Consider the following 15,365-nt stretch of genomic DNA (forward strand, 5'->3'; position numbering starts at 1 on the left):
AGAGACATAGACACGGCATAGATGAACCCTTCTGTGGGACCAGAGACGTAGACACAGCATAGATGAACCCTTCTGTGGGACCAGAGACATAGACAGGGCATAGATGAACCCTTCTGTGGGACCAGAGACATAGACACGGCATAGACGAACCCTTCTGTGGGACCAGAGACATAGACATGGCATAGACGAACCCTTCTGTGGGACCAGAGACGTAGACAGGGCATAGATGAACCCTTCTGTGGGACCAGAGACGTAGACATAGCATAGATGAATCCTTCTGTAGGACCCTGCTACCTGGCCCACTGCCTCCCATGTGGTATGGGACCCTGGACAAATCACTTCATTCTTGTTTTTGGCAAAACGGGAACATCTCACCCCTGGGTGCTGCCTGTATCCCCCCTCTGTATGGTATGCAGAAGGGTCATGGACCTGGAGCCGGGAGTTCTAGTCTCAGCAATGCCTCATCACAGCAACCCTGTGACCTTGAGCAGCACCTTTAACCTCTGTAAGCTTCAATGTCTTCATCTGTAAGCTGGGTTTAATGTTATATGCTGTGACAGTTCGGTTTTGTTGGAATAAAATGAAAAACAGTGCTTTGAAAGAAGAAAACATCTCTATGAAGGGCAATAGTGCTAACAGTATAGACCTCTGTAGGGGATTTCTGTGAAATGTGTTGAATTCATCATCCAAAAGAATGTATATAGGAGCGTGGCCATCGGACGTGCTCAGCTGTGTTCAGCAGGGAAGTGAGCAGGTCACATGCTCTTCGTAGCCCTCAGAGCTCCACGCCATTGTCCTCACTCCCTTCAACATCTACTGGTATCTGATAAACCGTGAATCCTTGGGACTGCCATCTTTATCTGGTCATTCCTCAGACCATCCTTATGAGGACAGATGAGAAGAGGATAGGGAGGAAGCATGACATAAAGAGGACAGCAGCCATCCAAACATCTGGGTCCTGGAAATTGGTGCCATCTGCTTTCCACCTTGGTGGTCTTCTGAATTCAATAGCAGCTAAAATTCCGGGGAGGCCTAAAGTTACAGTGGGGAAGTTCACTTCTTAAAAAGGTTTGTTCAGGGCCAATAGGGTCATGGGAATCATGGAGACTTGACTAGGGTTGATCAGCTGTGTGCTAATTCACTGGAGAAAGCTTCACATGTTATGAATCAAATGGAAAAAGAGCCACGGTGGGAACGTGCGCAGGGTCAAGGCTGCTTTATGAGTACCACGCTAGTGCCTGCCTTTGCCCTTCAGGTATGTCTAAGCCTCAACTGTACCCTATGGATAGGGATCTAGATTAGCCTTTAAAATCAAATGGGACTGGAGTTTTCAAAATTACCCTAGGTAAGCTATACAGATGTCAGCAAATTTTACAATCCAAAAGCCTGGATCCGTAGCTCCTTTCTTATAGTTTTAGAGAATATTCTTGAGTTCTCAGGAAGGGAGGAATAAAGTTTGTCAACCCTTCTTTGAAGGCTTACTACTATTTTTATTAAAACTTGTCCTTCTCACATCTATTAAGGCCAAGAGTTTGAAGGGTATGAGTTTTACTCTACTAATAAGTTAGCCTGCTACTATTTCAAGTTTGCAGGAGACGTGAGATTCCAGGATCATAGACAAAAGACTTACAGCAAAAACAGTAGCCAGATTGTCAGCTTATTTGCATTGGCCCCCTGAAGTTCAGTTCCCACAGGGTGGGAATGAAAATGGCCCACTGACACTTGCACCCATAGTGAGTTTTATTATGGTAGAGAAACCCTGAGCTTAGGGAATCCAGATCTTTTATAATGGGAGGTAAACATCCCTGCTCTTTGTTCTGAAGTGAGATCCTATCTCTATCTTCCAGGGCTGTCTACTATACAGACATTCTCTATCTCTATCTTCCAGGGCTGTCTGCTATACAGACATTCTTGAAAAAGTAATCTGGAACAAATGATAGTCAGCACCTTGTTTGCAAGACATGCAAAAACGTGAGTCCCATGGAGAACATTTATCAATTTTATTATGTTTAGGCGAGCAGATTCCAATTGCTTTTTTTTTTTTTTAATTGCATTTTGGCTGGGGCTGGGTTTGAACCCGCCACCCTTGGTATGTGGGGCCGGTGCCCTACTCACTGAGCCACAGGCGCCACCCCAGATTCCAATTTCTTTAACCTTTCCCCCAGGTTCTGTCTCCCAGTCCTTTCATGTGTCAGGCAGTTATCCCCACTGGTACCCTGTGGCTATCTTTGAGCCCGATGGCCTCCTGCTTTCTGGGCATCACCATTCAGATAGACCCTCTACTCTTCTGTAGGGGAACTCCATGAAAAACGTTTACCTTCTTGTTCAGAGGTCCCCAAGAAAATGGCACCTGGAAGGTGTATTGCTGTCCTTTCTTCAGTTCCAGAGATATGAAGACAAATTATAGGCACTTTAGAGATAAGCAATGTAGGTGATAAGGGGTGATGTCAGGGGGAAGAGGAAGAGAACTGCAAGCATAAGCTCAGGTTGTGTTAAGGAAATTGGAGGAAGGGGTTATGGGGAAGCATCCAGTGGGTCAGAGCACCCATCAGGATTTAGAACTTTGACTCTTTCCTCCCTGGCTTCATCTCTCGATGCTTCCATTTCCTCTCCCATAAAACTGGGATATAAATGATCTGTTGTTTGGGGGAAATTAAAGAGCATACTACCTATCAATAGTCATCTAGTGTAGTGCCTGGCACATAGGAAGAGCTTAGGAATGCATGCTGGTTTAGGAATGCAGAAAATGAGATCTAGAAAGGAGCTTAGGGAGCTTCTTATTCAGCTCCTGGGTCTACAGAGGGAAAAACAGAAGCCCAGTGGGGGAGGTGACAGATCCATGAACACAACAATAGTTAGAAAAAGAATATGACTGGCCACACTTCATCTAGAATACTTAAGATGTAAAAATGTATTACAGTCACCTGTCATTCTAAGGTGTTTTAATTGTCATGTCCACATGGTGAGGAAGAGTACTGCCAGTCTATTAGGTTTCAAGTTCTTCTTCTGATGTGTTTAAGAGATGGGGAGGGCATTGATGATTAACTTTTCTGAGATGAAACAAGGCCATCCTCTTCCAAAGGCCTACAGCTAAAGTCAATCTTCTTCCTCCCTTCAGGTATTGACACCAATGGCTAAATCACATGGGCTTTTTTTCTGGGGACTGAGAAAATGTAATTACAAATGTCCTATTTTCACAAGTTCTCTTGTAGGTGTCTGTAGGTGCCAGTGAGAAAATTTATTCCAACTTCCCGTAAGTAAATTAAGCTTCCTCTTACAACATGGATTAAGGATGCCAATGTTTTTCACTTCTAGGTAATCTCACAAGACATTTTTTCAATCAAGTTACATTGATTAAATGATGATTATTTTCCCATCTTATGTTAATCAAAATTTAACTGCCAATCATAGCTTCTGGTCAGTAAAATACCATCAGCTATTCCACTGGGGTGAAATATTTCTAGCCTATAAATCAAAACATGATGTTTTAGTGTAACTGACCAAACTTATGTCCAACAAGCAGTATCTTTGTATTTTTGGAAATATTGAAAGATATCCAAATATTCCTCTTTCTATTTCAAGAAGTGTTAGGAACATCTATGAACTACAAGATTGAGAAGCTAGAAGGGACCTTAGGAATAATCTATTTCAACTTCTGGCTTTTACAGAAGGAACTGAGGCCCAGGAATGGGGTAACTTTCCCAAAGACACTGGCAGAGGCCTGTTGGAGTGCTCCTCAGCCCTACTGACATCCTTCTTTTCTGGGAATGACTGTAGGACAGGCTGAGTCCCCCAGGGCCACATGTAGGCTGTCGTCCTGTCCTGGTGTTTGCCTCCTGAATTAGACCTCAGAGATAGCTAGTTTGCTCTCCTGGTCTTTAGCTGAGCTTGTCAGTCTGTTTCTTAAGAATTTGACATTTGAGACAGGGACTCAGAGCCTGAACGCTTCTTGAAGTCCAGTCCATAAAAAGTGGCACAGTTGGAAGGATGTCCATGTTCTTTTGATCTGACTCTGAGAGCCACTCTTGTGCCTTCTCTTCATGAGTCTTGCTTGTCCAACTCTTTCTTCAACTTTGTGACATACCCCAGTGTCCTCCCAGTGAATTCTTCCTAAAAAATGAAAGATCATTTATAGTTGGTTTCTATTGCTGGTTACCCAAAGAGCCTTAACTAAAAAGACAAAGAATTAGTAAAGGTAATATTGGACCTAGAATGCAGGTCTTGGGATTTCCAAATGTCTTTCCAGCACAGCATACTGTTACTCAGAAAAGTCTATAGATCTTTGCTATAACTCATGCTTTGAGCCATACACTCAATAGAAGGTGGAAGGCAATGGAAGTTCTAGGGGGAAAAGAAGCAATCTTTTGGGAATCTTTATTAAGAGCTCTTTTTTTTTTTTTTTTTTGAGACAATCTCACTTTGTTATCCTGGATAGAGTGCTATGGTATCATAGCTCACAGCAACCTCAAACTCTTGAGCTCAAGAGGGCCTCTTGCCTCAGCCTCTTGTGTAGCTTGGATTACAGGTACCTGTCACAATGCCTGGCTATTTTTAGAGATGAGGTCTTGCTCTTGCTCAGGCTGGTCTCGAACTTGTGAGCTCAAGTGATCCACCCAACTCAGCCTCCCAGAGTGCTGGGATAAGAGCTCTTTTTCCAAAGTATAAGTTAGAGAAAACAAAAATCACACACATACCTAAATACTCTATTATAGAAGGTGCCCACAAAGTTTGTGTGCAATTTACTATGTGAAACTATTTTAAATTGTGCACAAACTTTACGTCCACCCTGTATACTGAATTCAGTTTACTTTAAAAATGAGATATTAACACAATCTCTAGGGTAGATTTACCAAAGCATTACTATACAAAATAGAAAGACATTTTCTGAATTTTGAAATCTCTCTCACTGGTGTGTTTAATAATGCCTCTTGGTTTCCTCTGAGCTCCTGGGAATATGCTTCTATAGACAAATGAATGCACTCCTTCTCAGGGTTGGGAGGGAAAAAATGGGATTTTCTATTTCACTACTGTCCCCATTTATCAATAAAGGAAACTGAGGCAGTGAGGCTCATTGCTTGAAGTCCACTGAGAGAAGGAAGTGGGGGTGAAGGGGTGAAACAGAATTAAACCCTCGTGTCTTCTGCTCTCTGAGCTTGGGTTTAGCTTCTGAAGTGTACTTTAAATGAGAATGATGGCTGAGTCTGTGCATCACATATCTTTATAACTCCCAACACCTAGCACATACATAGGCACCCAGCAAATATTGAAGGAGAGAAGAAGGGAAAGAGGGAGAGGGAAGAGGAAGGAGAAAGAAAGAGAAGAAGGATGTAGGGAGGGACGAAAGTCAAAGGTGAGCTCATTTGAAATGGTCTTATAAAGTCCTGGGATGCGTGTCCAGGTTAATTTATGAGGCAGACAGGTTGTGAAGCCCTTAGTCATCTTGGCCGGAATGGAGATTAATCTCGGGGGAAAAGGAAAAGGTGCAGAGCAGAGAGGTAAGGAGCAAAGAGAAGAAATCAAAACCAAGCAAAAGATGCAGAGGCTGAGGTTGGCTGACCCCCAAGGACTGAGGAGTCTCAGCACAGTGCAGGCTGAAATTGCACCTCTGCCCGCCTCCAGTCTCCCTCCCCTCCTCAGAGCACCTCTGGGCTCCAGCCCCTCTTTGTTTGGGGGGGCCATTCCTTTCCTGTTCCAGAACAGAAGCAGCTTCTAGAAAGCAGAGGCATTTCACAGCTGAATAAAACACTGACCTCTTTTTAAAGTGTTAACAAGACATTTGTGTTTGAGCAGATTTAAACCTGAGGCTGAATGACTGATTTCCTAATGATGCTATTTGGATCATCGGCTGGGAGAGGGGGCAGCCAAGTTTTGGTTGATGCCCTGAAATGAATCTCATCGAGTGACTCTCTTTGGTCAAGTCCTGCTTCTTCCAAATGCTCTTCCTCATCCTGCTTCCTAACTCCACCCACCTGGGCACGACTGGCCTGCTGTCTGCACGCTTCCCTCCATGCTTAGACTGCCAGGCAGGGAGGAGTTTAATCCAAGGACACACCTGGAGAAGGAACTGTGGGCTCCACTCAAAAGAGCATGTGCTGTTTCTGCAGAATGCACAGTGTTCCTTCTCTCAAAGTCAACTGAACCTGCTCTTGGGATATGTAAGTTGTACTTTGGGCCTGGGGTGGCATGTCCTTCCTCCTTGAGATGGAATTAGTGCTCAGCAGAGTCCCAGGCTGACCCTAGGACTTGCTGGGGGGTTGAGTTAGGAAGTAGGTAGGGAAAGAACTTTTGGAAGAAGCAGGACTTGACCAAAAATTTAAATTCATGAATCCATATAACTTCAAAAAAAACCATGGCAGGGAAGTTTAGGTAAAAAGGGTTAAGGAGAGAATGTGGGGCCGGATTCTTGCAGATGGGAATAAGAAGAAAGAGAGAAAAATTGATTGGATGAAAATGGGATGAGGATGGGTCCATGTGGCCACAGTGCTTTGAGGCCACACTCACAGATGTCCCCTATTCCCTAGAAGGCAGCTGTTTCAGGGACCTGGGGGCAGAGCCCTCAGGACCCAATGGGAGAAACTGAATTGCATAGAATATGAAGCGTGGAGAGCTTTGAGGGTGACCAGGAATGTTTAAAGGTGTAAATAAACTGCATGTGTACATTCATGTGAGTGCATGTGTGTTTTCCAAATTGGTGGGAGGCTAGCCACTGAGGCTTTGTATCAAGAAACTATGATATTTTAATAAATCCAGACCAGCTTCTGCTTCAGCCATGCCAACTTATCCTCTATGCATCAGAAATTAGACCCTTTAATGGCAAATCAGACTAGTACCTTCTTCGCTTGGTGCCTCGGTTTCCCTTCCAATTGAGCATTTCATTGTTGGAACATCCTCAGTGTTGCTTGGCCTTATCGACCAGTCAGCACAAACAATTTAAATTCATGACTCCATAAAATTGCAAATTACTGTGGGTGATGGACCTCTTTCTTGGATCAAAATAACAAACCTTATACCTGTAAATGCCAAGGTTCTGTCTGTGAATGAAACCGGGCTCCAGAGTGACACCTGGTTTGGTGGGATTCCCATTCAACTCTGGTCTCCTTAAAGCTCTGAGCTCCTTTGTTTTGAGTTGGAGGTAATGGGGTTCCCTACTGGGATGGGAATCTCCTCCAGAAGTCTCCTTCTCAAGTGGAGGCTCTGGGGTGCACCACTGAGGCTGTTGGACCAGCTGCTGTGGTTTTCTGGGCTTTTAGGACAGTCTGAGCCTTGGCAGGCTCCGGGAGAGATGCTGGTGTTAGGATCTTAGCAGGAGAGGAAGCAGACAGGAGGAGCCCAAGCCGAATGCTTGCAAGCCGGAAGAGGCTATGGCATCTGCCAAGTTGATAAAGAGGAATGCCTCAGACCTTGAAATTGCTGAAAGTGCAGAGGGAGGGGGCTTGCTGAGGGGGTGGGGAAGGAGCGCTATGTCCCACCAGGGAAGCTGCAGCACTTCCTTTCTGGTTTGATTCCCGTTATGCATGTCACACAGAATCATTCAGAGAAAGAAGTGGGTGGAGGTGGAGGAAAGAAGAAATCAATTGTTTTTCATATTTATTGATCTCCTTTGATGAATCACTGTGGTAATGGAGTGGGAGGGGACAGAGGAGGAGAAGGGGCCAGTCTCAAAGAATGGTGAGTGGCCATCTACTGCAGCACTGGGGATGCCTGGAGCCCATGGAGGTCACTGGATGGAAACCTGCTACTGTGTCCCCAAGGGACCATGGGTAGGGACAAGGTGCAAGTCTCTCCAGGGTTGGAGGAAGGGTCTGGAGATGCTCGTTTAAATATTTGGAGTTGGAATCTCATCCAGATGGGTTAGATATTTTCCCCAATTTTAGAAAATAATACACATCTGATTACAGAAAAGATGGCTGTAGAGAAAAGTCATGTGGTAGAAAGATGTATAGTTTCACCAGAAGTTGTAACCATCCCAATCCTTTTTCTAGATATGGTTTACGTGGTCATGGCAGACTAACATGTATAATTTCATGTCTTGCATTTTTTTGGCTTATTGATAAAAGCATTTTCCATATTATTAAAAGTTCTTCTGAGTACCCTGTAAATAAGACTTTTGCATAAAATAATAAATGTCCATTATAGAAAATTTGGAAACATACAAAAAAAGCATAAAAAGGAAGCAAAGGTACTCAAAATTTCAGCACCCAGAAATGACTCCTGTTAGTATTTTAGTATATTTCATTTTAAGCTTTAATTTTTTTTTTCTTTTGCAGTTTTTGGCTGGGGTCGAGTATGAACCTACTGCCCTCTCTGGTATATGGGGCTGGAGTCCTACTCCTTTGAGCCACAGGCACTGCCCCAAGCTTTAAATTTTTTTTTTTTTCTGTATTTACCCCCATGAAATTTTGATTATTGAAGGATATGTAGTTTTTTATGTTCTTCTGTTTCACTTAGATGATTAAATAGTTTTAAAAAGATGATTTTTAATGTTTTTTATAACATTCTATCATATGAGCACACCATCTTTGTTTGATCCCTTCACTATCATTTCCAGTGTTTGGGTTGCTATAATCAACACAGTGATGGCTTTTTGTCATCTGTCTTTAACCTTTCCTCTCAGTATCTGGAAAAGATTAAGTTTTTTAGAGGTAGATATTGGCTTTCCTCTTAACTTCAGGTAGAAACTGTACTTCTCCTGGTCTACTGAATCTCTGCCCACACAATGTTCCTGATCATGGCTCAGAGCCTGCCGAATGCCTCCAGTGGTGGTTGTCCCCATCTAGCAACCTTCATTTTTTTTTTTTTTTCTGTTTATTTCCATGTTTTTCTAGAGCTTTGCTGGAAGTACCCTAAAGCATTAGCCACTAGCTGTATGTGGCTCTTCCAATTCAAATTAATTCAAATCAAATCAAATTAGAGACCCAGTTTTATTTTTATTTTTTGCCACACCACCTACCTTCCAAGTGCTCCAGAGACACATGTGGCTTATGGCTACCATATTCGACAGTGAAGACACAGAACATTACTAGTGTCGCAGAAAGTTCTATGGGACAGCACTTGGGAAAGGTTACCTGGGGCACATTTGACTGACTTACCAGGGGTCTTCCTGAAGACCCATATGTCAGCTTTCTCTTAATCTGGTTAATAACTAAGTTTTGCATCCTAAGGTGGGGCTTAGAGAAGGTTCTTTTACTAATGCTGATCTACCCAAAGACCTGAATGATAGTAAACAAAGAGGAAGTTAATGGAGGCAGCATCTCACCTCTCAGGGCTGGAGGTGGCTTAGGAGATGGAAGGACTGTTGTTCCCACAGTCGCCATCTTCAGAGAGCTGGATCCTTTCTCCTCAGCACAGGCAGAGCTTCTGTTGCTGAACCCCAGGCAGGTTTCACAGCAGTAGCTGGGGCAGAGTGAAGGCATCAGTCACTGCTTCCCCTGCACAGAGGACTGGTGTCATCACACTCTGACAGTAAGTGCCAGGCAAGCAGGGACGAGGGCTGGGTGCATGGGGCAGGAGGTAGGCACTCAGAGGTGAGCTGGATAAACATAGCAGGATGTCGAGAATGGTGGGGCCTGGGACGCAAGCCGTACACCAAAGCTTACGAATGTGGACATTCATGCCCACATTTCTACCGTGGTGCTGGCATCTAAATTAAAATTGCTGCATTCTGAGCAGATGGCATTGGCATCTGTAAACAAAGAACTGTGGACTTTAATCACATGGGGGGAAAGGAAAGTGGCCAAGGAAAGTGTCATTACACAGTGATATTTGTTTGGGAGTCAGGTTCTAGATTGTGATGAAGACTCTCCCTCCCCCATACCCACTGCCTCTTCTCACAAGACATTAACACAAGGGAGGAAGAAAATGGAGCTCTGCCACCAAGGAGGGAGCTGATGCAGGGGGCATCTCACTTCTCCTGGCTCCAGGTATGCCCTAGACTCAGTTCTGACAGAGCGAGAGCAAGCGCAAGAGCAAGAACCAAGTTCATCCTGCTTGGTGACCAGTCCTCGGGGCAGGAATAGGGTAATGCCCCTAATCCTTGTTGAATGAATGAATAACGATGATTTTACAACTCTAATTCATCTGACCGTAATCAGCCTTACTGTACCTCCCACAGGGAAAATGTATTTTAGTGGGAATAATGAGATTTGGTATCAGAGATGGCTTTCTCTAATATGCTTTCTTAATATTTTAATTTTTATCATATAATATTTAATACATATAAAATATATAGAAAGTCTGTATAATAAAGTAGCAAATAATAACTTACGGGTGAAGCCACTGCCCAAATTAAGAATCGGGGTTTTACCAATAAAGTAGACGCTTTCTGCTTTCACCTCCCACCCCCGATTCTGTGTCCCAGCTGTCCCATAAAAATAACCACTATTTTGAATTTTATGTTTATCCTTCCCTGAACTTTAAAAATATAGCATCACCTCATTCGTGTGAATCATTAAATAATATATTATTTTATTCTGCTTGCTTTGGGGTTTAAAAAAGACACATTGATGACAGTTCTTTGAGACTTTTTATTTCTTTTTAATTAAAAAATTTTATTGTTAATTTCTTTTTATTTTTGTACATACTTATGTGATACAAGTGCAATTTTGCTGCGCTACTATATTACACCGTGGTAGAGTTGGGGCCTCTAGCACATTCATCACTAGAGCAGCCCACGTGGTGCCCACCAAGCCCCGCCCCTCGTCTGTTTCCATGTGTAGGTGGTGTGTAGCTGCCGCTTCTAATAGGAACATGCGGTATTTGTTTTTCTGTGTCTGAGTTGGTTCACTTAAGATAATGGCCTCTAGTTCCATCCATGTTGTTGCAAAAGACAGGATCTCATACTTTTTAATGGCTGAATAGTATCCCATTGTGAATACATACCACACTTTCTTTATTCAAACCTCTGTTGATGCGCACTTAAAGTGACTCCGTATCTTTACTACTGTGACTAGTTTAGCAACAGCCATGCACACGCAGGTATCTTGTTTATATATTGATTTTTTTCCTTTGGGTAGATACCCACTAATGAGATTGCTATATTATATGGTAGTTTTATTTTTAATTCTTTGAAAAGTCTCCATACTATTTTCCATAAAGGCTTCAATAACTTACATTCCCACCAAAAGTATCTAAGAGTTCCCTTTTCTCCACATCCTTAACAAACATCTGTTATTTTTTGTCTTTCTAATAATAGCCATCCTTGTGAGATAAAAACTTACCTATTGGGTACGATGAACTCTATTCTGGTGAGGGGAATACCTAAAGCCCTGACTTAGCATTATATAAGATATCTAATGTAGCAAAAACACTTGTACCCTCCTAATTAATATTTTGAGATAAAAAAATAGCTATTTTGGTTGGTGTAAGATGATATCTCACTGTGGTTTTAATGTGCTTTTCTCTGATGATTAGCGATGTTGAACATTTTTTCATATGCTTGTTGACCATTTGTTTATCTTCTTTTGGAAAATGTCTATTCATTTCCCTAGCCCATTTTTTAATGGGGTTATTTGGTTTTCTATTGTGGTTGTTGTTGGGTTGAGTTATTTGAGTTCCTTATAAATTTTAACCATGTTAGTTCTTCTGTTCCGTGAGCATGGGAGGTTTTCCCACTTGTTTGTGTCGCATACAGTTTCTGTCACAATGTTTTATAATTTTTCTTGCAGGTATCTTTCACCTCCTGGGTTAAATCTATTCCTAGGTTTTTGTTTTTTAAGACTTGCTTTTTAATCCCACATTATGTTTCTAAGATTATCCTTGTGGTGGTGAGTAACTGGATTGCCTAATTTTTAAAATTGCTGTCTCATTTTCCACTGTGTGACTATACCAGAATTTATGTATTCATTCTCCTACGGATGGACATTTGGGTTGTTTCAGGCTTTTGATTAGAACATGATGGTTGTGGACATCTTGCGTATGTCTCTTGGTACACAGGAGTAAGAATTTCTCTTGGTTGTACTCATAGTAGAATCATTCAGACTACAGTAGGTGCAGTTTTAACTTTCAAAATCTTTCCATAGTCTCCTGCAAAATGAATAACTTATATTTTCTATGAAAGAATTCCTGTTACTCCACATCCTTACTACCACGTGTTATCCTCAAGTTCCCTAATTTCTGCCAATCTGGTTAGTACTATATTGTGCTTCTAATTTATATTCTCTTGATTCTAATGAGGCTGATCATCTTTTCATATGTGTGTGTGTGTGTTTAAATCAAATTTCCTTTGTAGTGACATTTCTATCCATGTGTGTCTTTGTTCTTTTTCTAGTGGATTTTATCTTTTTCTAAACTGACTTTTAAGAATTATTTGGATGTCCCAGATGCTAATCCTTTGCTGATTAAATATTTTTCCAGTGTTTTCCCCCAGTTGCTATTCACGTGTTTAATGGTATCTTTCAATAACTCAACATTCTTCTTTTTTTTTTGAATAGAAGTTCTTGATTTTAGAGTAGTCCACATTTACCAATCTTTTCTTTTTCTTTTAAGAATTCTTTCAGGTGGTGCCTGTGGCTCAAGGAGTAGGGCACCGGCCCCCTGTGCTGGAGGTGGTGGGTTCAAACCTGGCCCCGGCCCAAAACCGCAATTGAAAAAAAAAAAAGAACTGGAAAATAATTCTTTTCTTATATTGAGTTTATAAAAATACTCTTTTATATTATCTTCCAAATGTTTTAAGGTTTTGCTTTTCATATTTAAGTCTTCGATCCACCTGGAATTGACTTCTATGTAAGCCAAGAGGACGAATTCACACATTTTCCTTTTTCTCTCTTTTCTTGCCATGGATAATCAATCGTCTTGGTATCATTTATTATAAATTCACCCTTTTCCCAGTGACCTTGTTACTTCCCTATCAAAGATATGGGGGTTTTTGAAATAAGTAAATCTTGAAATCTGGTAAGAAAAGCCCCCTACTTCATTATTCTTCCTAAAGGGTGTCTTCCTTTCATTCTTAATCTGGAAGAAAGATAGTGGTTTCAGTGCCCTAGGTCATAAATATCATTGACTTAGAATTCTGACAATATGTGTGTGACACTTATTTATGAGGGCTGCACCAAATAAAAGACTATGCTGAAAACATCTCTCTGAGATGCCGAAGTTCTCAACTCAGTGCAGGAAATTCTGAATCTCTTTTAGCCTTGGGCTACACTTTCAATATCCTTCTAAAGTGTTGCATTCCTAAAACAGAGAAATCATCTGACAGGAATGTTAGAGTTTACCCAAGGACAAGAAAAATATCAGCGTTTGGCTTGTAACCCAGATGCAGTGGCTGTGACGGTCCGGGAGGCAGGCAGCAGGGTCTCAGGATAGCTTGCAGACCGTGGTGCTATGCTGTCACACCTTAGGAGGAAGAGATGAAGGAGAAGAACAGCCCCTCCCGAGACACTCCCAGCAGAGTGCTTTTTCATCAGAGCCTCTGCTTCTTGCCAAACAGACTCCAAGATGCATCTAGGGAATGTCTCTGATACAGAAAAATCCAAGGTCAGAGACACATGGAGTGTGGGAAGAATCCGTTCATGCATTTGTGCAGTAGCTGTTTACTGAGCACCTGCTATGTGCAGGTGCTGTTCTGGGGACTAGGGACACAGCCCTGCACAAGACAGACAAGTTGCTGACATTCTAATGGGGGAGACAGACACTAAACAGCAAAACCAGTGGCCAGATGATCCTAACCACAAATAAGGCTTATCTGGAAATGAAAAGTGTGTGAGGCTCAGGGCAGGGAAGGTAGCACTAAGAAGTATGCATGGCAGGAAGGGGCAGCCATGGGAATATCTGCTGTTTAACTCAGTCCTGCAACAGGCCCTGTCAGTAGAGCAGCTGGACCCAGCTGTCACAATTCTGGTTCTTTCTCCCATGCAGGCCTGGAGATTTTGTCCATGCTCTTACAGGCTGTTCTTCACTCATACCCTGTCCCCCATCCAGTCCCTTCTGCAGACTGCGATAGCATCACTCCCTGTTCAGAGATGCCACTGAGTTCTTCCAGACCAGCCCCACCTTCATGAGCTGTGGGACTGCATACTCTTGGCCACCCCAGCTGGCCTGGCCTGGCCTTCTGTTTTACCATGGTGCATCAAGCTGCCTTCATTTCAGGGCTCCCTGCTGAAGCTGCCTTTGATCTGTCTGTGGGTAGAGAGCTCAAGACTGGAAGCCAGGGGACCTCAGTTCTCATTTTAACTTGCTGTGTGACTTGCCTGGTTAAGTCTATCTGGACTCCTGCCTATAAATCAGAGGCCAGTACCAGTGATTCTCAAACTGTTCTGGGTCTTCTTTCTCTGTAAAAGTGCTTTGAATTTTATTCAAACACTATTTTTATGGCTGTAAGAAAAAAACAAAACTCCCATGGGTTATATGCCAAATATCAACATATTAAAACCCACATATGAATTTGTTTTGCTAGGCGAACTCATTTTTTTTTTTGCACAGACCTTAGAATTAAGCTCTTTCTGCCATCTGTGTGTGCGTGAGAGTTGCGTGCACGTGCACATGTGTGTATATATATAAACTATTAAAATGTCAATGATCTGGAAGGTTGTCACTCTTCTCTTAGTTGTCATGTCTGTACCACATAAACAACCCCCATGGGTTCGTTGCTGCAGCACCTACCCTCCCTGAGCAACAATGCACCAGGCTAGGCTCAGATGTACATGCTCTTGGCTCATTCTCAGTATGTTCTAGTCATAGGTAATCATCTGTTTCACAAGGCTGAGTGACTGTTGTATTACAGAATGAGCTTACCTCTTTTAGATAAAACACTTTAATGGGAAATAACTTTAGATCTATGAAAAAGTTACCAATATAGTGCAGAGTTCCCATGTACTCTTCATCCACCTTCCTTGAACTTTAACCTCTTGCATACCCCTCTTGACGATGGTCAGAGCAGGGAAATGAAAACTGGTGCAGTGCTATTACCCTGTCACAGCTATGACACCAGCTCTTGCACTGTCGTTCTGGGCTCCCACATGGGATGAGTTATCGCGTCTCCTTAGTCTCTTGCAGTCTGGATGGCTTTCCAGTCTTTCCTTGTTCTGCATGACCGTGACACTTTAGAAGAGTACTTGGCGTGTTTTAGGCTCTCTCTCTCTCTAATGCACCTGATAAGACCAAGATTATGGGATTTGGGGGCACAGTCCTCATGCACTGATCATGTTAGCGTATAGAGATCATGTGAAGGGGTCTGCTGGTTAGGAATCCGGGGGGTTGCTGAGCAGTGTTGCCATGGAGGGAGGTGAGGTGAGGAGAGCACGGGCAATGTGGGCAATTCTGGGCCCCTGGGGCAGTGACCAAATCCTCTGCCATGTGTCGTTGGAAAATTGGTGAGAATCGGATAAGGGGAAGGGTCTGCAAGTCACTCATCTCAATAATTAGGAGCT

This window comes from Otolemur garnettii, unplaced genomic scaffold, assembly GCF_000181295.1.
Source record: "Otolemur garnettii isolate 467f Iridium unplaced genomic scaffold, OtoGar3 scaffold00049, whole genome shotgun sequence".
NCBI lineage: Eukaryota > Metazoa > Chordata > Mammalia > Primates > Galagidae > Otolemur > Otolemur garnettii.